This window comes from Lygodium microphyllum, chromosome 6 (assembly GCF_053477565.2).
Source record: "Lygodium microphyllum isolate KBCC chromosome 6, Lygodium_microphyllum_v1.1.10, whole genome shotgun sequence".
In the NCBI taxonomy this organism is placed as follows: domain Eukaryota; kingdom Viridiplantae; phylum Streptophyta; class Polypodiopsida; order Schizaeales; family Lygodiaceae; genus Lygodium; species Lygodium microphyllum.
In genome coordinates this window covers 6,507,843-6,530,259 of record NC_141140.1, presented here as the reverse complement: position 1 = coordinate 6,530,259, position 22,417 = coordinate 6,507,843, and the positions used below count along the sequence as shown (strand labels likewise).

Genomic DNA, 22,417 nt, shown 5'->3' with positions numbered 1-22,417 from the left:
CCAATTTCAAAGAGACCTTATAGAATGTCCATACCAAAAGCAATTGAGTTTAAGGAACAACTCAAGCAACTGCTAGATCAGGGCTACATCTGTCCTAGTAGTTTACCATGGGGAGCTCCAGTACTGTTCCAGAAAAAGAAAGATGGAACACTTCGACTATGTATTGATTACCGAGGGTTGAATCAATCAACTGTCAAAAACAAGTTACCTATTCCTAGAATAGATGAGCTTCTTGATCGTCTTCAGGTTGCAAATATTTTCTCCAAGATTGATCTCAGGTCGGGTTACTATCAGATAAGGATCAAGGAAGAAGATATCCCTAAGACGGCCTTCAATACAAGATATGGACACTTTGAGTTCCTAGTTATGTCATTTGGGCTTACAAATGTGCCTGCCACCTTCAACAGGTTAATGCAAGATATCTTTAGGCTATATCTTGATGATTTTGTGCTTGTCTTCTTCGACGACACTTTAGTCTATTCTAAACAGGAAGAAGATCATGAACTCCAACTTCGGATTGTCCTTAAGACAATGAGGGTACATAATCTCTATGCTAAGATGAAGAAGTGTGCATTTTTCAAACATCAGATTGAATATTTGGGATTCATTGTATCAACGGAAGGAATCTCAGTGGACCCAGCCAAGGTTAGATATGTGCTAGAATGTCCAATACCAACATCTATCAAAGAAATACACAGCTTTCTTGGATTGACAGGATGGTATAGGGTCTTCATCAAAAATTACGCTTTGATTGTAGCACCTCTGACGGACTTACTGAAGAAGCAAACTTCCATTGCATGATCAACTCCCAAACAAACTAGCTTCGATAAGTTGAAGCAAAGTTTGGTATCAGCACCTATCCTAAAACTTCCAGACCTCAGTAAGGAGTTCGAGATAATAACAGATGCTAGCACACTTGCCTTAGGATGTGTGCTCATGCAAGAAGGTCATCCCGTAGCTTACTCTTCAAGGAAACTGAAGATTCATGAGAAGAATTATACTACCCATGATCTGGAATTGTTAGCTGTCATCCATGCTCTAAAGCTTTGGAGACAGTATGTGTTGGGTAACAAGTTTACACTAGTAACTGACCATAAGTGTCTTAAGTGGATCTTTACCTAGAACGAGCTCAATATGAGGCAACGTCGGTGGATTGAAGTGTTGGAGGAGTATGAATTTGAGATCAAGTGCCGACCTGGAAAAGAGAATGCAGTTGCCGATGCACTCAGTCGCAAGGCATTCCTTAATTCTCTAATCTTGCAAAATCCATCAACAGCTAGATCTCTAGTCACAAAGGTATCCATGCCAAACAATCCAATACTTGAGTTAGCTAGAAAGAAAGCATGCCATGATCCAGCCTATCAAAAGATGCTAAGGGAAATCTCTGTCAAGGATCAGGACCAAAAGCTGTAGGCTAAGTATCATGAATTCTCTGTAAATAGTGGAATTGTCTACTATAGAACGAGGCTATGTATACCGGCAAGCCAATCACTTAAGTAGAAGATATTGTGGGAAGCTCATGATTCCCCTTTCTCAAGACATCCTGGCTATGCCAAGACTCTCAATGCAGTTTTAGGAAGAGCTACCATTGGGAGAGGCTTAAAGGTGACATTCTCAAATATGTTACCGAGTGTTTATCTTGTCAACGTATCAAAGTCGAACATGTCAAAATGCCAAGAAAGTTGCAACCGCTTGAAATTCCCCAAATGAAATGGGAATTCATCAGTATGGATTTTGTTGTTGGCCTACCCCAAGTTCAGGGAGGATACAACTCCATCATGGTCGTGGTTGACATGCTTACTAAAGTTGCACACCTTATTCCAGTAAAGACAAACTATAAAACCTCGGACATTACAAGATTGTTTATCAAGGAGATATTCAAGCTACATGGGATACCTAGAAGAATCATTAGTAATCATGATTCTCTCTTCACATCGCACTTCTGGAGAGCTATCTTTGAAGCCATTGGGACTCAACTCTACTTTAGCACAGCTTACCATCCCCAAACGGATGGCCAAACAGAGCGAGTCAATCAAGTCATCGAGGATATGCTTAGGGCATACTACTGTCGTGAGCCAAAAAGGTGGATTCAATACTTGTCTTTGGTTGAATTTTCCTACAATGCTTCTTACCAACAAAGCATTCAGATGACCCCTTTCCAAGCATTGTACGGTCATGACTGTCGAAGCCCCCTAAACTTCTCAGATCCAACCTTGAGGGTTGAAGCTTCAAGGTAGATGTTGGAAGAGATGGATGACCAAATAAAGTCAACAAGACAGGACATCCAAGTTGCCAAGGATAGACAGAAGGCATATGCAGATTTGAAGCATCAAGATAGAGTCTTCGAAGAAAGAGACATGGTCTTCATTCTCGTACGCCCTAAGAAGAGTTCCCTATCCTCAGGAGATTGCAAGAAGCTAAGTCCGAGGTATTGTGGACCATACAAGATCCTCAAGTGCCTAGGACCTAATGCTTATAGATTGCAACTCCTTGAGAACCTAAAAGTTCATAATGTATTCCATATCAACCTATTGAAGAAGTATGTACGTAATCCTAACCATGTACTTGATGACCAACAAGTTGTAATGCCTAGTCAAGGAGTCCTTGAACTAAGGCCTGACAAGATCTTAGATGTTAGGGAGAGACAACTGAGATCTAGAACCTTGAGAGAATGCCTTGTCCAATGGAAAGATTATCCCGAAGAGGATGCCACTTGGATAGATGAAAGCACTCTCAACCACCAATATCCCCAGTTTATCTCGAGATGAGGACATCTCGATTCCTCCAAGGGGGAGAGAATGTAACATTGCGAAGGCACGCGTGAACCGCCTCTATAAAGGATAATTGAATTGGATAAATGACAAAAAAAATTTATTATTATTCCCCCCAGCTGACTGTCATGCTGGAGGGGGAGGGGAATAGAAGGAGTGACTAAGCTCCTCGATGGAGCTTCAGGAGAGAAGTGGCCATGCCCGCTGCCATGTAGGGGAGGGAGGAACCTCTCCCTCTCCTTATAAAACTCGTAGCTATGGGGAGCATTGGATGGGGGAAGGAAGAGCCAAGACTCTGCGTAGAAGTGAGAGAGGTGAGACCACTGTGTTGCCGTATTGCAGAATTTGGCCGCTGTCGTGAAAGGGAGGAGTAGACTGACTGCATTGCAGAATTCGTTGACAGGAAGAGGTATCGCTGCAGTCTCCACCTGCCACAACCATTCGCCACAAGCTTCCTGCTTGCCATGAAGTCGTCCTTTCCCCTCCACATGGGAGTCTGAAACCCCCCCCCCCCCCCCCAGAAGCTTTTGGAAGCTCCTTGGAAGCTTCCAAGGGTGGGCTTCCTAAGCCCCCCTTCCTATAGCTTCTTAAGGCTACCCCACAAATTCCCTCCTAAGGGCTTTTAAGCCCCTATCCCCCCTCCCCCCCGATTCGCCATTGAAGGGCTTTTCATGTGCTTCTTAAGCCTTTTCCCCCCATGAAAAAAATTCATTCTTAGCCCTTTTATACCTTTGTTTCCCCCCTTCTTCCTTTTAACCAAGGGTTATTTTCCTTTTCCCCCCTGGGATTCAAGCCCCTTCTCATGCCTATTCGTAATACCTTTCAAGTGGGATGAAAGCCCAATTACTCCGTGATTTAACCCCTCACTAGTAGGTTATACATTCTCCTTCCTTCCTTTTTCGATCCACTAAGACCGTTTAAAACCCTCCCGAGGTTTAAGCACCCCCTATTTGTGAAATCCCTACTTCAAGGAGGAAGCCTTCTAAAATTGTTTGCGACGGATGGTGCGAGTTATCACAAAGGGAGCTATGGTGGAATTTCAAAAAGGAGTTCACAAAGCCACATCCAAGACAGAAAGACTACATTCGCGATGGCTCCTAAGAAATCCCAAGGCGCAGTTGCCGCAGGAGGATCATCTCCTAACATCCACGTCGACATCTCACCCCAAGTCCAGGTTTTCCTTCCTAATTTTTATTTGGTATTGTTATAATTCAATCGTGCGAGGATAATTGTTGGAGATAGTATGCATTTTTCATCTTAAATACTTAGGTTAACTCTGAAAGAATTAGCTCACGAGACAGAAAAGTTCGATCATTAGTATTTTTAATAAAACGAACAAATAAAGTAAGCAGAAGATTGATATGTGTTTCTAGCAAGAAGTTTTGTGCATTTCAATGAATTGAACTTAGACTAATTTACAAAACAAAATTTTAGATAGTGCACTCCGTTTAGGCATGGGAGTATAATTTGCATGTCGCATTATTAGGACATACCTTCTTCGCAAATGAGTCATTATGGAAAGTGCTAATAACCCATAGGAAGTTGCAAGGCATGAAATGATTCTCACGTTGCATAACTCTACTCAATTATCATTTTTCAACTACATAATTATTAGTAAAAGACTGCTTGCATGAATCTTGTTTGCAAGTTATAGGATGATTAATTAGAATTAGGTTATAACCTAACCTATTCTTGATCTTAAATCAAAAAGTTAGGGTTGAAAATCAACTTATGCATAGACAATGAGTCATGTGATTATGGAAATAATAGCATAATTACCTTCAAGAATAGATAGGTTAAATTGGCATAAACCTAAACACCTAAAAATTGCAGAGTACTCATTTAGAAAAGGGTTAATTCAATGCGATGTATCCCAAGGAACTGACAAGGGTTAGCCCGGTGGAGACATCTACCTAGTCTCACGTATTGTCAAAAACTAAAACTCCTAAACCCTAAATACTTGCCCACATTCACGGAATGTAGAGAGAGTAGGACCTACTTGCGAGGATCTAGGGTTTTCCTAAGAACCTCTCACTAAAATGATGAAACTCGAAACCCTACGACTGACAAGTCGGCCTAATGCCATCAAGAACAGACTATTTCGTGACTCCATTCGATGGGTAAATAGTCCCATAATTGATGCAACACTTGTGCAACAAGTGGTAGAGTCGCATGATCTTGTGATTTTATCACAAGGGAATGGCCAAATTCCTCGGAATGAGATTGGCAGTCTCTTATGCAAGTTATCTTGCAAGAGGATGAATAGTCATCCTAATATAGTATCTTTCTTGAGTAAAGATAATTACTTGGAAGCAAAAGACTAGCCGATAAATTGGAATAACATATGAACTTAAGGTTTTGACCAAGTCGGGTTAATAGGGTATGCCCTAACCCAAGATATAGGGGATCTTGCCAAACCGCAATTGATCCCGGATCAAGTGCTGGATGCATTCGAGAAGAAAGATTCACTCCTTAGTAGTTGGCCAACAATAAGGACAAATGGAAATGATTGTGCTTGTTACAGATTTAAGAGCACTGTTTTGCTTTGTTTGATCAATGAATTAAAGGATAAATGGATATCTAATGCTTCAGGTTCAAGGCTTGAAGGGAGAGGCAGCTTCAGTTACCCTTGACTGCCTACTTGACCCTAACCAAGGGGGTTGTTAACTGCGCCGGGAAGGTGGACCAAGCCCGCCGCGAGAGTTCTCTCCGTTAAGTGCTACTTGGAGCAGGAGGACGCTTGGGTGCCAGGGGGGCTCTGGCCGTAAATCCCTTGCCTTCCGAGCCCTGCACAAGAGGCTAACATGACTTGGGATTGGATCTCGAGGCCCGCATACTAGTCTACGGACGGAATCTTTGATTAGTGATCCCTATGGATTGCTAGACAGCCTTCGGGCAGATTGTGGATAAGCCTACGGGCTAGACTTTATGTATTTCAAAGATAAATATGATAACCTGTTAAAAAGGAACTTGTTTGACATTGCTTTTCTATGTCAAGTGATATGATAACGTGAAGGAACCAGTGCTCAACGGGCTAAGTAAGGAAGTTGATTGATACATATCCAACTAAATTTGCTAGGTAATTAAATAACTAAAACAACCTGAGGAAAGTGCGGTGGATGTGGCCATAGGTCCGTCCTACCGATGGGTGGTCCCGGCTGGCCATAAACTTTTCTCAAATCACGATGGACAGCCAGGAGATCATCCAAGAACATGAACAACAAAAGCGTTGACGTAGAGTTATAATTGATCCCGATTTACACTATTTTAGGGGAACGGAATGGTACTATGCCTTATGGCAGAGAGGTTGAGCTTTGCATCCCTCTCGTTTTCCATTCTCCTTGAACCAAGTGCAACGTGAATCCACTTCGGACATGGCATTTCTGCGTAAAGTAGTTCGCTTGGGTTCGACGCTAGATGCCATTAGGAAATGACCAAAAAGAAAAACCCTAATTCAGGTCGGTCCTAAGTGAGAACGGCCAGAATACTTCCGCTATGTGGCAGACGTGAAAAGTCCTAGATCGCAAACCCCGTAATTTTCCATGGGAGTGTCAGGCGGAGCTTTCTAGACATCCTTTCCGATGGACTGCTAAGACATGCCCCGAAGATAATAGGGGGACATGTTACAGATGGTCTGAAGGTACACGAGTCAGTGGGCTGCTATGTAGTATATTCCTGAGTCTCCCGTCCATCTCCACTCCACATACAGGGGCAAAGGATTATAGATGCAGTCCAGAATATTCATCATGCCAAGTCTCTAATGATAATTTGAGGCATGCATTGCAGTCATGAATATGACGTGGAACACCAAGAACTTGCTCCATGCTTCGTGACTCTGCAACCTAGCATCCATAAGTGAGTAAAAAAATGTTTTCAATAGAAAACACTGCTCTGTTCTACTCACCCTTCCCTATTTATCCCCTTACTCCCTTTATTTTTCTTCATTAAGCTCCCTTATAATCTTTAGATCTCGTTGGTTTGCTCTGATACCAACTGTAACGTGTCCACTTGTCCACATGTGAGTGGGACACGTCTTAGCAGCCCATCCGGAAGAGAGTCTAGGAAGCGCCACCTGGCACTCGCAAGGAATGTCACAGGGTTTGCAATCTAGGTCTTCCCGAGTCTGCCTCGAAGTGGAAGTGTTTGGCCGTTCCCACTTAGGACCGACCTGAAGTCAGTTTTTTTTTTCTATCAGCCAAGTCTCTAGGAAGTAGCTAGCATCGAGCTCTAGATGAACCACTTTGCGTAGGAACAACATAGTAAAAGTGGATTTATGCTGCACTTGGTTCATGGAGAATGGAAAATGAGAAGGATGCAAAGCTCAACCTCTCTGCCCATAAGGCATAGTCCCATTTCGCTCCCCTAAAACAGCATAAATCAAGATTCTAACTCTACTGACTCTAGGTCTTCATAGTCTCGTTATCACATCTTTTGAGAAAATCTTCCAACTAACCAGGACCACCCTTCCGTAGGAGGGACCCAAGTCACGTGCACTGCACTTTTCTCGGGTTGCTTAGTTATCTAATTACCTACCACATTATGTTTGACATGCAAAAGCAGCTCCCTTAAATTAATCAATTTGAACACAGCTTTCTTCCCGCAACTTAGGCACTGACATAAAAAATAACAATGTCAAGCAAGTTCATTTTTCAAATATCTGATCTTTATTTATCATAGTCTTGGAATACATCAAGTATCTTGTCCAAAGGCTACCCCAGCAATCATCAGGATTGCTACTCCAAGTTTCGCCCATAGACTAGTACACGGGCCACGAGATCCCATCTCGAGTCACGTCGGCCTCTTGTGCGGGATTCGGAGGCTGGGAATTTATGGCCAAAGCCTTCCTTGGCACCCAAGCGTCCTCCCACTCCAAGAAGCACCCACGGAGAGACCTCTCGTAGTGGGTTCTCGGTCCATGTACCCGGTGCGGCTAACAACCCCCTTGGATAGGGCCAGCAGCCAGTCAGAGGTAACTGAACATGCCTCTCCCTCCATGCTATTAACCTGAAGCATTAAGTGTTTAGCCTTGAATTAGTTCCTTGAGCAAAGAAGTTCAACAATGTACTTAAGTGTTCAATCACGATGATTTTTGTGGTCGTTCATATGACCAACTACTAAGGTGTGATTCCTTTTTCCCAAATACTCTCAACATTCGATCCTGGATCGTTCGCAACTTGGCGAGATTCCAAGGGCTTGGCAAGCTAGGTTGCTTGTTTCCCCTTTTTCTTTAGGTTAGGGTTTGTACCCTACTGGCCCTAATTATCCTTACCTTAGGTCTCCTTGTAAAATAGATCATGGACAACCCCATCGTCCTCGGTTGGACAATTTGCTTCTTGGCAATTCACAATGTCCCTAACTTTGACAAATCAGTCCCCAAGAGAGAGAGTTGTAGTAGGGCGACTACTCGACTTCTTAATGAATCTAGCTTGTAGTTCTCGCCTCCCTTGGCCAAAGATGTAGTAGTAGCATTTTATGGTTTAGTTGTAGTAGCATCTGACCTTTTCTTGAGATAGGTAGCAGTGCCTATCTTGAGGAATTACATCCCTTTGTCTGTCGATATTACTAGTATTCGTGTCCTAAGGCCTAGTACCCTCTCTCACTCGCAGCATAGAATGATCTAAGTACAAGATCGTTGGATTAACTCTGCAAGCGCCTATCTTTTCATATTGAATGTAACTATCACTTCATGCGTATTGCATCCTATATGCTTCTCACCAAAAACTGAAATATAACCCCTTTTCCTTTCATACATCTACTTGCTTATGCATGCAAGTTTGCTACGTAAATTTATAATGCTATCAAAACATAATCTTTTCTCTTCACATGCAAGTCACGCGAATAAGAATGCAGTTGCTTATGTAAATTCCAAATAAAATATAACTCTTTTACTCCTCTCCATAGCAACTATCTAACCTTTAATTAAACATCCCTCTATGAATTAACCTATTTACAGTCATTACAAGGGATCTTTATCACACAAATGCATTATGTACACATAATTCATTCTTTCCAATGTAAATTTCCCAATGCAAACCTTCCAAGGCACAAGAACATTGCAATTTATATTTAACCTATAAGCGAGATGCAACTAGGACATTATTGCATAAGTGCATCATTTAACACCTGAACCATATACTCAAAAATGCAACAACCTTTCATCATGATGGTGCGAGAATTATGAGTACCTTGTCATTCAATTTAAGACTTTTTCGAACATTCCTATGATCTTTTTAAAACAAAGCGTTCTAATAATGCAATTAACTTAATGTACCCATATCATGCAAAAATGAAAAGGGTGAATTTGATGGAACTTGAACATCCACAGGAGGGGTATTATCAATTCTTGCACTTCGGGTGGGGACTCCTACATGTGCTCCTCTTACTCCCGCGTGTGCTCCTCTTGTGTGGCAATTTGGGGCCATCACAATTGGGACTTGGGAATAAGTCGCGGGCAGGTGGAGGGTGTGTTGAAATTCTCTACAAGCTGGCTGTCCTTTCTTCCCACAAGGGAACTCCCTTCACAACTGATTTGTGTCCTTCCGCGGTCTACGGGTGAAACACCCCCTAGGAATCTTTTTTGTGGAAGCTTCTAGGAAGCTTCTTAAGAAGCTTCTTTAGCTTCTTCTTTTCTGTCAGTTGATAGCATCTCCTCCTCCTCAACCACGTTATGATGGCGAAGATGATGGTGGTGGTGTTTGGCAGCCTGGCAGAGTGTAGGTGGAGGAGGTGGGGCGTGGCATGTCAGGAGGAGCAGGGGGTGGCGCTGAAGATCACAGGGTAGGGGGCGCCACCTGAGACCACGAGGGGAGGGGGGTTCCCCTTTTATAGTCGAGAGGGGGTGGTTTATGGGGGGGAGACAGTTGTTTAACGGCCGCCACCCCTCCACCCGGGGGGTTGCATGCCCCCTCTCCCACTCATACTCTCTCTCTCTCTCTCTCTCTCTCTCTCTCTCTCTCTCTCTCTCTCTCTCTCTCTCTCTCTCTCTCTCTCTCTCTCTCTCTCTCTCTCTCTCTCTCTCTCTCTCTCTCTCTCTCTCTCTCCCCACCATGCTGTCTATAGGGGGAGAGAGAGAGAGGTTTAAAAAAATTAGAACTTTTTAAGAAAAATGGGGGGTTGTCATGGGGGGAGGTATGGGAGAGATATTACAAATGTGGAAAATGTGACAGTACCATTAGCAAAGAGGGAGCTAATAAATCTATGCATTAGGAAGTATATATTAGAATTTAGGAAGTCATCTCTTCATTTATGAGCTTTCCTACTTTGTGGTCTTGAATTCCAATATTCTTGGATCCTTAGGAAAGGGTATCCATTAACCTTAGACCGGTGTGCAATCAAGAAAGTGGAGGAGAAAGCAAAGCTCCTTGTCTTGCCTTGTGGAATATATGGAGGAGACACTCTCTTAACACTTAACTCAAGCTTTACACAAGCATGCTTTTAGTGCATGTCTCCAATCTTAACAAAAAGAGGAGGCTATTACTAGATGGGAAAAAGGAAGCACTGATGGATAGTGGGGGAGTTAAAGGTAGCTTTATGATAAGGCTAATTTTGGGGCAGCATGACCTATTTTTTGGAGAATGATAGTTAGGATGGCCTCTTTTGGAGGATTACTATCACAATTCACACTAACAGTTGATATACTAGATGATAATGATCCAAGTTGCAAAGCGGAATTGCAAGGAGTTGCATGAGATGAGAAAGAAAAGCTTCATAATGATCATGGCCTATGAATATTCAAATAGGAGGGGTGAACATGCGACATTTGGTAGAACCTCCAACAGAAAGAGCATTATTGGTATGCCAAGTGCTATTGGTGTGGCAACATGATCTGAACTGCAGCAACAAATGAGACATCTTTGGAGTTGGTGGTCTACATAACCAGGGTCTGACGAGTCTATGGTGGCAGCAAGCTCAAAATGTTACTGAGCTATGTCGACAATTTACCAATTGGGGATGAAGAAGACTTATATTATGGTGGCAAAAAGCTCAAAATGTTACTAAGCTATGTCGATAATTTACCAAGTGGGGATGAAGAAGGATTATATTATGTTTTAGATTTGGAAGGAACCAATTTCAAGGTACTCCATGTGCAGCTAGGTGGCAAAGAGGGTCGGGTTCGCAAGCAAGAGTATGAGGATGTCCCAATTCCAAAACATTTGATGGTTGGGACAAATGAGGAGTTCTTTGATTATATTACTATTGAACTAGCACAGTTTGTTGCAAGAGGATGAAGGTTATCATCCTAAAAGTTGGTAGCAATGCAAACTTGGGTTCACCTTCTCCTTTCTTGTAAAACAGACATCTATTGATTTTGGATCCCCCATCAAATGGACTTAAGGTTTTGCAATCTCTAATGGGGTTGGAAAAAATGTTATACAGGTGCTACATGATGCTATAAAAAGGCAAGTTGCTAGAACCAAGTACTTGAAGCAAAAGAAGTTTTTTTTAAAATGCTCTTGATAAAGAGATTGCAAAGAGTCTATTTTGTTAAAACATATTGGTCTTGGCTTGGAAGTTGGCAAGTTTGTTTGCAAGCTACTAAAGATCTATCTACTTGGAGAACTTGGCTTGGATTCGTAAGGACAATCACTTGGATTTGGGATTTACTCATGACTAGAAGCTCTTGAACTTCATTGAATACTCAACTTGGCATTTATGGCTATGGGTTTAGCTCTCCTAATTGAGCTTTGGTTTTGTAATCTAACTTTGGATTTATACTTGGAATAAAACTGCAATATACAAGACATTTGCCATCAAATCTGTTTTCTTGAATCGATCTTGATCTTGTTTCCATCTCCCATAGCGTCCCTATGACGAGCAACTTTCAGGAAGTCCTACACGTATTCCATGCGACACAAGTAGCTCTTCAACTTCCACCACATTGACTACAGACAAGTGATTTTGACCATGCGTTTTCCCCTTGTGGGCATCATATTCTTGGGCTTCTAGACACTCTAATCTCTAGTGTCCTTTTTGCATGCAAAAGAAACATTGTTTATATGAGGGAAAGTATTGTCCTCCTTGACCTTCTCGATTACTTTCTCCTTCTCTATGGCCAACACCAAGTGACGAATAATCGTATTAGGTTTAAGTGACTATCATTGCCATGACTATCAATGGTATAAGGTTATTCCAATTGGTTGTGCTCCTTGCACATCTTGCCTTGACTTAGCATGTCTCATTTGACACAAGATATTGTACTAAAAAATCTCTATATTGTGAGTAACCATATGGCAAATACCCCATTATCACCAATTGAGGCTGCAATCAATCCACCAAATGACCTAGATTGTTATACTAGGTACATTAGAGGCTTTTGATTATTCTAGATTTATGAGCTCTCTCTAAGGGTTTGCAAGCCCTATTTATCCTCCTGGGCTTTGTATGCTTCTACTATCTCTCATTGTTAGAGTCCTCTTTCTCACTATTACTCTCTTCCTCTAGGTCCAAAGAGAAATTTAAGCCACTAGATTCCTCATGATAGCTTTTTTTTGTAAATTTAGCCACTTTATTTCCTTTTTTTACTTCTCCTTAGTAAAAAAAAATTCAACACTGACATCATGCTAATAAAAATAATCCAAATGAGGACTAGAAAAAACTTCCAAAGCCAAGGCTTATGGATATTGTAGTTAAGCTCGTACACATATAATAAGTGCAACATTTAACCAATCGGTTGTCTGTTTGGATACATTATTCCTTTTAGGATCTCAAGTTGAGTTGTATGGATCTGGATTGTAGCATCTTGTTATTTGAGATTGAGAGGAGATTGATGAGTCTCTCTAATTTCTCAATACCAAGTATTCACATAATGTGTTGAGCCAATCATAGAATCTATCCAATGTAATGAATTATTTTTCTATTGAATTATATCTTTGATAATTACTATATTTTTCATTTCATCTAATTTTTATAAACATGATAATAAATGTGATGGTATCAAATTCAATCTACATATATGTCGATATACATAAGTATATTTTTTCACTTGTATGGGTCTGATTACAAAGGGGTCAACACCTCTTGACACCATGGTTGATTTCTATGGCATAATTATAATTGCTAATCTATATTAAAATGCTAATCACTTCTATTTTGACATATAATTCTTGACATAAATTTCCTAGGTAATAAATCTGGCATTAGGAGAAATATGGACTCTATTTTTTGCCCCTTTAGGGGTTTCTCTCACCTCTCTCCCTCTAAAAAGAGTTTCCAAAATAATATGATAATAAGAGATCTTCTACAGTCAAGAAAATCTCGTATTTGTATTTTCAATAAATTTCACCTATTATTTTATTTCCAAACTGTAGGATAACGTGAGGTTTTCTCAAAATTCTCATAACTAAAAAATGCAATACTATTTTCTCTAACAATAGAGACAATCTTTGATATACGACTCTTTAATGTCCTCGTGACTTTTCAATATTAAAATATATTAGAATCATTCTCATTCTTGCTTCTTAAAAGAGCAGTAGTTAAAAAACAATATAAAATGACATATACATCATATTTTAAGATTATTTTTTACCCAAAGACACCTTTTTGACTCAAGAGTTTCCTTGTAAATTTTTATCTTTTTTGGACAAGTATATGTCTATTTCTGGGCATTTTTTCATTCCTTCTAAAAGATCTAGTTTTGTCTCAAATTTGTATACTCTTCTCCTTCCCTCCAAAATATGGTTTTTTGCATACGAATTCTTCTAAAGCAGCATTGAAAAGTGGTTTTGATACCATTTGCTAAAATCAAATAATCTCTATCTATAACACTCCCTACCTGGCTACAAACAATCAAGTGACAATGGTGGCATCATTTTTTTTAAATCTCTATGATGTTATTATTCTTTACACTTATTTTTTAATCCTTAAGCATCAATTCATATATATATATATATATAGAGAGAGAGAGAGAGAAAGAGAGAGAAAGAGAGAGAAAAGGAGAAAAGAGAGAGTACTATGTGAGATGAACTAATAAAATAAGTGAGAGTAACATAGAGCAAATTGGGATAGAAGATAAGATGATGTTATTGTTCTCCACTAGCCAAGCTTCTGTATAAATGTATTTAAATATCTTTGATCAATATATATATATATATATATATATAATTTTGGATAGAACAAAAGATAAGATTTGATGCTAATTAGAGATAGATTAAAAGGTTAGATTACAAGCTGATTAGGGTCTATCATGACTAAAATCAAGAGAAAGAGACAAGATCCAAATGGGTAAAAAAGAACACTGACATAGCGAATCAAAGGGGTGTAATTGTGTGATTTGAATGTTAATTCAACTTAAAATTGGCATACATTTTTCTTTGCAAAATGCAGGTGTGCAGGACGTACCAAGAGAAAGAGAGATATTCACTTTCAATTGGAGGATGAATATGCACCAATGTTCAAAAGAATTGTGGAAAGGGATGATGCAATAAGATACGGGATCCAACAAGAAACAAATGCAGGGGAAAAAATGTGGACCTTTGGGTTGATGGATGCATTTATCCACATGATAGACTCACTCAAAGGCCACCAGAATTTGGCTTACATCATTTGTAAAGTTTGTTTGTGAAGGCAATGAAGGATTATATGGATACACATGCAAACTTATCACACAAGTATTAGCAAGGGTTCATCAAGATTTGACAAATATACAGATAAAATTACAAGGGAATATGTAGTATTTTATGGAATAGGATAGATTACTGGCTGAGAAGGATAGAGAGAACCGAGCCTACAATAGGTAATGTCTATCATTGAAGATACTATGCATGCTACACATGTGTAGAATATTCTACACATGCTACACATGTGTAGAATATGCAGATAAAATTACAAGGGAATATGTAGTTTTTTATGGAAAAGGATAGATTACTGGGCTGAGAAGGATAGAGAGAACAAAGCCTACAATAGGTAATGTCTATCATTGAAGATACTATGCATGCTACACATGTGTAGAATAAGGAGTTACAATCTAAAGTTATTGACATGGAGAAGAAGAATCGAAACATTAAGAGGAAGTTCACAGAAACTTTGGAGATTTGTTATGGTCACCAATGGTTAGTGTGAGTTATGAGCCATGTAGCGATTGACCATCTTCCTATTCTTTCATGGATGCATGGGATCGTTCAATGGCATATTGGTCGGAATCCCCTTGTGATTTGTGCATGGGACTTAGCTCATAATTTTATGCATTTAGTGTAGGGCATGATTATCTCACCCCCTTGGTTAAGTTTTGTACTTCAATAGGGTTTATGTAGGAACCAAGGGTTTACTTTCAATCATAGGTTGCTATGAATGGTGTGCCTTATGGTTGATTCTGTTTGGCAAAGAGGGCCAATTGCTTTGGATATAATGCTCTATTTCATTAGGCCAAGAGGGCTATGTATCTCTTTGGTGACACACTTATGAATCGAGCATTGAGTCCCAACATCGATGAAAACCATCCTTTATACTTTAGAATGCAATCAAATAATGAAATATGGTGGCTTGCAACATTTGAAGTACAAAAGGAGGACTATAAAGTGCTTAAAGTTTTTTTAACCTCATTAATATACCCAATGTTATTCAATAGCAAAATAATGGAGCAATTTTACATGTCGATGGGTTTGGAGACTATCCAATTCAATGGCATCTTGCAAGTGATTTAAAAACATTGAAGTGTATGTTTGGTTTATCAAATGCAATGAATGCAAAATTTACGTGCATATATTGCATGAAAATTAGGAAGAAAGGGAAAGATGGAAAGAAAGAATGGCTTGCCAAGTTAGGACAACAAGCTGCTTTAACATGTGATTAGAAATTCATGAGAAATGAAATGCTAGTTTGAGTGGATCCAAACTAGCACCCTATTTTGGAAATACCCCTAACAAGGGTTCTATTCAATGCTGAAATGACTTTGTTTTTTGTTGTTTTTATGGGTTGAATGGTTGATTTTACCTGATGATTGATTGGTTTGAAACTGGTTTGAGAGTGTTTTGAATAGGGTGGAATGATTTTGATAAGCTCATGATATTTTTCAGTAGAGATATGAGGTGTTGTGATGTTCTGCTATGCTTTATTGATATCTTGATAGTGTTTGATTGGTACTGATAGCTTCAATTTTTCTTCTATTTGAAGGATGAGTAATTATTGATAAAGTTTGAGTTTGTTTATAAGCTCACTGAATGGTTTTGATTGGTTTTGATTGGTTTTAGTTGAGCTAGATGCTCCATTGACCTTTTGTAACCCTATATTGAGCTTCTATAGAGCCGTTGTTCTTGTTCTATTCTATTCTGTATACCTTCATAAGTGTTTTGTGAAATGAGGGTGTAATATGGGAAATTTTTCTAGCCTTGGAAAGACGTGAATGAAAGTTTAAAAGAGCTCAAAGAAGTGGATGAAGTAGCTACTGAAGACTTAAGAGAAGACTGGAGTGAAGTGGCGATAGTGAGCTATGAAGAGTCACTATAGCCGCTCTCGTGATCTTTCATTTCAGACATACCTCTTGGGAGGGGTATTCACAACCAAAGAATGGTTTTTTTGAGTGATTATTGAGTATTATAGTGAGGAGATGATGCACTATTGAGAGAGGGAATTTAGAGAGAGAGAGAGAGAGAGAGAGAGAGAGAGAGAGAGAGAGAGAGAGAGAGAGAGAGAGAGAGAGAGAGAGAGAGAGAGAGAGAGAGAGAGAGAGAGAGAGAGAGAGAGAGAGAGAGAGTCATTTCTATGAAAGACAATGTATCTATATATGAGAGATTGTGAGAGAAAGCTATGGACTCTTTGAAGATGAATTATATGTGATATCTTCCCATTCAAAGTGGTGTATTACTTTGTGTATTTTTTGTCTATCAAATAATTTTATGAAGAAAATGAAGAGCATAATGGATTTTGTTAAAGTTAAAGCCGTGAGAGAATTGTTTCTATGAAGTTGCATAAAGATTTCTTATTCGTGGTGTTGTTTTCTTTGTTGTGGACATATTAAATATGAAAAAGATGGTTGTTGATAGTAAAAGATAGATTTTTCTTGTAGTAGAAACCTTATTTTTCTTGGTGCCTCTCTTGGGGCTCCAAGTTTTTTGTGCACGTTAAAGAAAACTGCCATCAATAAGCTGAAAATGAAGGAAATGGCATTGCCAAGAGGAGAAAATTTCAATGGATGTTTGCAAAGTTCCTTCCACCACTGAAGAATTGAAAAGTCTTATTGCCAAAGACACTTTCTACAAGAACTTCATTCCACAATGGCGATGTCGTGCTGCTGCGCATCCGAGCCGTAAACACCTCCATTTCTGTTGTGCATCCGTGTTATCTTTTTGCGTGTGTTTCATTGTGTGTGATTGCTACATTATCTTCCTGTCCTTTCAGTACCTGCATCCAATGTACATACTCCACTTGTGTGTTTGTGTTTGTGTGTGTTTCAATTTGTATGCATGTTGTGTGTGTGTCAGGAAAATATGAAAAACTGATGCCAAAGAGTAATATTATGTTGTCAATTATAATGATGAATTCCAAGAAAAGTGCAGGATATCGTGGAACCGAAGGAAGGCTTGGGAATTCGCTGTGGATGCTGCGATGAAGTGGTTAGCTGTTCATCATTTGGAGCTCATGTTGAATGTGGAGAAGGTTGAGGCAGGAGAATTTTGAAACTCTCTCACCTCAGGAGTGTTCGAGAAATGGTTTTGGAGTATGGAGTGGATACATTGGCTGAGGTTCTACTTGAAGGTTTCTCGCACGTCAAGAAATGTACTAATGACGGTCGTGCTCTAATGTCATTAGACCTTTAGGTTTTTATAAATGGATTGAGGCGTCTAGCTCCACACAGGCTTGTCGTAAATCTGCATGTCGTTGAGGCTTTATTAAGGCATTTTATCTTCCTGAGACAGAATACATTCATTGGATTCGTGCGCATCCGGAGTACACGAAGACCCAAGTGACAAATCTAATAAACTTAGTTGCTCTTTTAAATAACTGGAAGAGGGAAAAATGGGAGCTGGCTGCTGGAATTTCGGAGGGCAAAGCGAGAGGGATAAGCGCTGGTTGTCATTGTTGATGTCATCGACCAGAGCAGGTCAGACACCAGAAATATTTAGTTTATTGGTTTTTTTTAGAAGAATTGGTCTCTCTCCCATCGAATCAATGGGAAAAAGCTAGTAAGGGGGGAACATGGGACGAAAAAGGAAGGCAAGGAACAGAATTAGGGAATCGATGGTGGTCATGGAGCAGATGCAATGATCAGTACATCAACCTTTGCTACCCTCCATCACCAGGGGATGACCACTATTCTCATTAGTATGGAGTGGGGAAAGTAGCATCAGTAGTCTTCCTGGCTTCGCAGGAGGCTTCTTTTGGTCTCACAGAGCCTTTGCCTATTCCTCCCACTTCCCATACCGCACTCTCCAGCGATTCCATGCTGCCCTGTCGGGATCCCCTGACTCCTGGAATACAGGCATGCCCCTCGATCCATACAAGGTCCGTGCCAAGAAAACTCCAGTGGTGAAGAAGAAGAAGAAGATTGCTGGCATCGATCAAGACGAGCTTGTTGATCCCTGGCATCTCGCTGATCCGGATAGCCGTTTTGCGGAGTTCCACGGAGTCCAAATACATTACAAACGTGCCCAACCTGTGGATGAAGCAGAGGGACATGAAGAAAAGCAGCCCAGGCCCATGCTTCATTCAAAATTCCTACAATTCTTCTACATGGGTTTGGAGCCTCATTATTTTCGTGGGAGAGAGTCATGAAGCACTTGGCCGAGATTCTCAAAGCAAAAGTTGTTGCTTTTGACCGTCCTGCATTTGGTCTAACTTCTCGAGTGAGGATACCCTCAACAAATCCAAGCAACGGAGTGCTTTCGATTCATTCAAATCCTTATACCATTGGTTTTTCTGCTGCTGCCACTATAGCATTTATAGATTTTTTGCAATCCAACAAGGCTATACTAATTGGCCATTCTGCAGGCTGCCTTGTGGCACTTGATGCATATTTAAAGGCATCAGAAAGAATAGCTGCTATTGTGATGGTGGCTCCTGCAGTGATGGCTCCTCTTTTGTTGCCAAGCAAGGCTTGAGTATCAAATGATCAGGATCAGAAAAAGCATCAACATCTTAAGCAGGCTAGTACTACTAGCACTGTGAGCAGTGCTGCCCACAGAACTCCATTGTTTTGACATTGTATGGATTTTTGAAAATTGTTTACAGGGATTACTACCCAGTAGATTTTAACAAGTCTATGTGCCAATGGCAAAACTGATCTCGAACACCTGAATGCAAAGCTGGTTATGAGATACTACAGATTTTTCTGAACATGGACTTCATGTATTTTACTTGACAAACAATATAGAGTACTTTGGTATCAAAAATTTGAGTTCTTCTTGTTAGCCTCTTTCCTTGCTATATCTTGAACCCCATGTTCTGCAGCTCTTGCATGAACTCTACGACATTTCTGGTGAACTCGACGTGAAACCCTGCGTCAATTTTTAGCAAGATGGGAGACTCGCAAGAAGAGATGACAAATGACAATGTCATGAAGCATTTGTTTCAGTCATTTACAACCTATATGCAGCAACAAGCTCACGTGAAACTTGATAGTGATGCCATGGATGCCTTGAAAGCTGTCCGACAGGAGATGAAGCAGTTCAACGGCCAACAAGTGTCAACTTACCTGCATTTGTATGAAGAAAAGATGAAGTTTTTTGGGGTTTCTCAAGATGTTTGGAGCCGCTACTTCTTGTGGATCGTGGTTCGTGCACTTGAAGTCCGAATTTCAAAAATTCAAGGAACACATGCTGGTTGGGCAGAGTTTAAGAAGGCACTAAAAGATGAATATTTCCTGGAGGATACAGGTCTTATGAACCGCAAGAATTTCTAAGCATGGGTTTCTATGCCTAATAAGGGACTTTCAGTTACCACCCTTCTTGCGAGAGTTTGAGAGCCGCTATGATCAGTTGGATGGAACTGAGCAGCAAGCTTTGGAGATGCAAAAAGTGGAATTATTTTTCCAAGTTGCTGATGCTGATTTACAGGAAAAGTTGGATGATCTTTTGGAAGATCAAGCTACCGATTCAGGTTTAAAAACCGAGTGGAGGCATGTCATTGATGCTGTGAATGCGCTTGTTAAGAAGCAGCGCAGGAGAGTACGATTGCATGGTAATATAGGATCTACATCTGAAAAATCTTTGGAGACCTCTACTTCTACCCCTGCTGCAAGTTCTATGCCTAAGCCTACTCCTCCTGTTGTAAATCCACCAGTTCCGGCTGCTCCAGTGCCCTTATCAATAGATGATGTTATTAAAGGCTTGGCAGATTTGACGATAGAGGTAGTTAAAGCTGAAGTTGGGAAGTTAAAAGAGCAACTTATGTCAGTACCTGCTGTAGCACCTGCTCCAGCGACTGCTTTTCCAGCTGGCCAAAGAAAAGGGAGACGATGTATTTGGTGCGATAGTACAGAGCACCAACGCTGCAGAGATTGCGATGCTTTTCAGGAAGCACGTAAGAAGAATGTAGTGTTTTGGGGACAAGATGGGAAGATATGGCTGACAGAGACTGGTGCTCCTCTTGACACGAACTTTGGTAAGGGAGGCATGAAGAAGCTCGTTGATGATATGGCTGCGCGATCAGCTTATGTGAGTGTTAGAGGAGATGCTTCAGCTTATGGAGTCCAGCTTGGGCAGAAATCAGATGGAAACTCTACCTTATGGTCCTCTGCCTTGGAGATAGCGAGAAGAGGAAAAGTTCAGGCATCCACTATGACTTGTGTGGGTTCCAACATCCGAGGAGAAACGGGATGGGATTCTCCTGTTGACAGGTATTCTATTTTTGCTTATATGGCAAAAACACAGGGTTTAGATGCCATGGTTGAAGAAAAGAGAAGAAGAGATGAGGAGGGTCTCAGCACCTCCAAAAAGACTAGAGGGGGTGACTTTGTTTCACCACATGTTACAGCTCCACCTATGATGAGTTCTCCAGCACAATCAGGTCCTGAGCAGCCTATGGGAGACAAACAGATGAAAGAGAAGAGGCAACCAAGAAAGGAGCCAGGATTCAAGCTCTTGTCAGACCTTGATATGCAGATGGATATGAGTAAGATTTTTCATGAAAGAATTTTGAATAGTGAAGTCACTTTTACTGTTGGAGAAGCTCTTGGGATTGCTAGAAGAGAAATACAGGATCAGATGCAGGATCTTTTGCAGAGAAAACGACATGCGATGAAAGGACCTGGTTTACAGGGATTATGGCATGGAGCTCTTGGGGAAGAGCATGATGATGCAGTGATGGTTGAGAATGCTTTTGTCAATCCGCAGTTGGAGAAAATAGTTCAGCCTATGCAGTATGAAGATGATGAAACCCCTATCATCATTCCTCGCAGCCATTTTTCACGCAGTCATTGGGCTAGAGCAACCACTGAGACGGTGGTAAGGATTGGAGAGAAACAAATTCCTTTGGTTGCTTTAGTCGATCAGGGTTCCGAGATTAATCTTATTGCTCGAGGTGTTTATGAGAGTGGCAAGTGGCCCATGGATGCAGAGCATGGCTGGCGCATGAGAGCGGCCAATAATACTTCTGGTGATATGTATGCGGCTTGTCCGAGCATCAGAATTTCTATTAGTAATTTGAAGAGGATTATCATTGCTTTGTTCAGGATTCTTGCTCTTATCCGATTATTCTTGGACAGCCTTTCATTACAGAAGCAAGAATGGAGACGAAAGTGATGGATGACGGCTCAGCCTATGCACGAATACGCAGCAAGGATGGTATGCGAGCTGTTCAGTTTATGACTATTGGAGTAAATCATCCGAGAAATAGGGACTCCTTGCATGAAGCACCACTAACTGCGAAGGAGTTGGATTTTCATTAGGTACCGCTGTCTTGCGAGACGCCGGTGGTACAGAGCAGAGAAAAGAGGAGATCTCGCCTCCTGGCAGCCAGTCTTTCTCCACTAATTTTGTTGGTTTTTCTTCAGATAGTTCAGTGAGTTATCAGAAAATTTCAGATTTGTCTAAAGCTTCCAGGCAGTACATTGGTCGTATGGAGAAAGAGTTGAAGATTGTAGGTATTTTGCAAGCAGAAGAGCATGTAGATGGGCTGTATGAAGGGATGTCTTATGCGGATACATTGTTTGAGATGAGAAATATGCTGAAAACTGATGTATGTAAGGGTTCAAATATCATACCTGTGCAAACCTTGGATATGTTTCAGGAAATTTCTAATTTTATGCTGAAAATATGAATCTATGGTTGATCTTGATCAGCTTACAGAGTTGCAGAGGGCTGAAACCTTTAAGCCAGCAGAGTTAAATGCTGGAAAAATTCAGCATGTGGATTATGAGGCTGCACCCATGCAGTCCATAGAGCCGAGGTCTGAATCCATTTAGCCAAGAGAGTTTAATGCTGAAAAATTTCAGCATACAGAGTTTCAGGCTGCACCCATGCAGTCCATAGAGCAAAGGGCTGAGATCTTTCAGCCAACAGAGTTGAGAGTTGCTGAAAATTTGCAGAAATTGCAGCAAAGAAAAGAGTGCCTGACTGATGCCAAGGTTGACACGAAGTATAAAACAGTTGATAAGAAGGTTAAGCCGGTTACAGGGCTGCTTCCTCCTGATAGTGATGAGCAGATAGAAAAAGCTATGAAGCAGCCTATGTTGAGAGATCCTGCAAATATTGGACATAAATTTACAGCTGAAACTC

The 22,417-nt window shown here is 40.6% G+C and overlaps 1 pseudogene; it reads left to right on the top strand.

The window, feature by feature from the left end:
* Window positions 1–10,684: 10,684 nt before the first annotated feature.
* Window positions 10,685–10,999, top strand: LOC148034275 (hexokinase-1 pseudogene; annotated as a pseudogene).
* The last annotated feature ends 11,418 nt before the right edge of the window (window positions 11,000–22,417 follow it).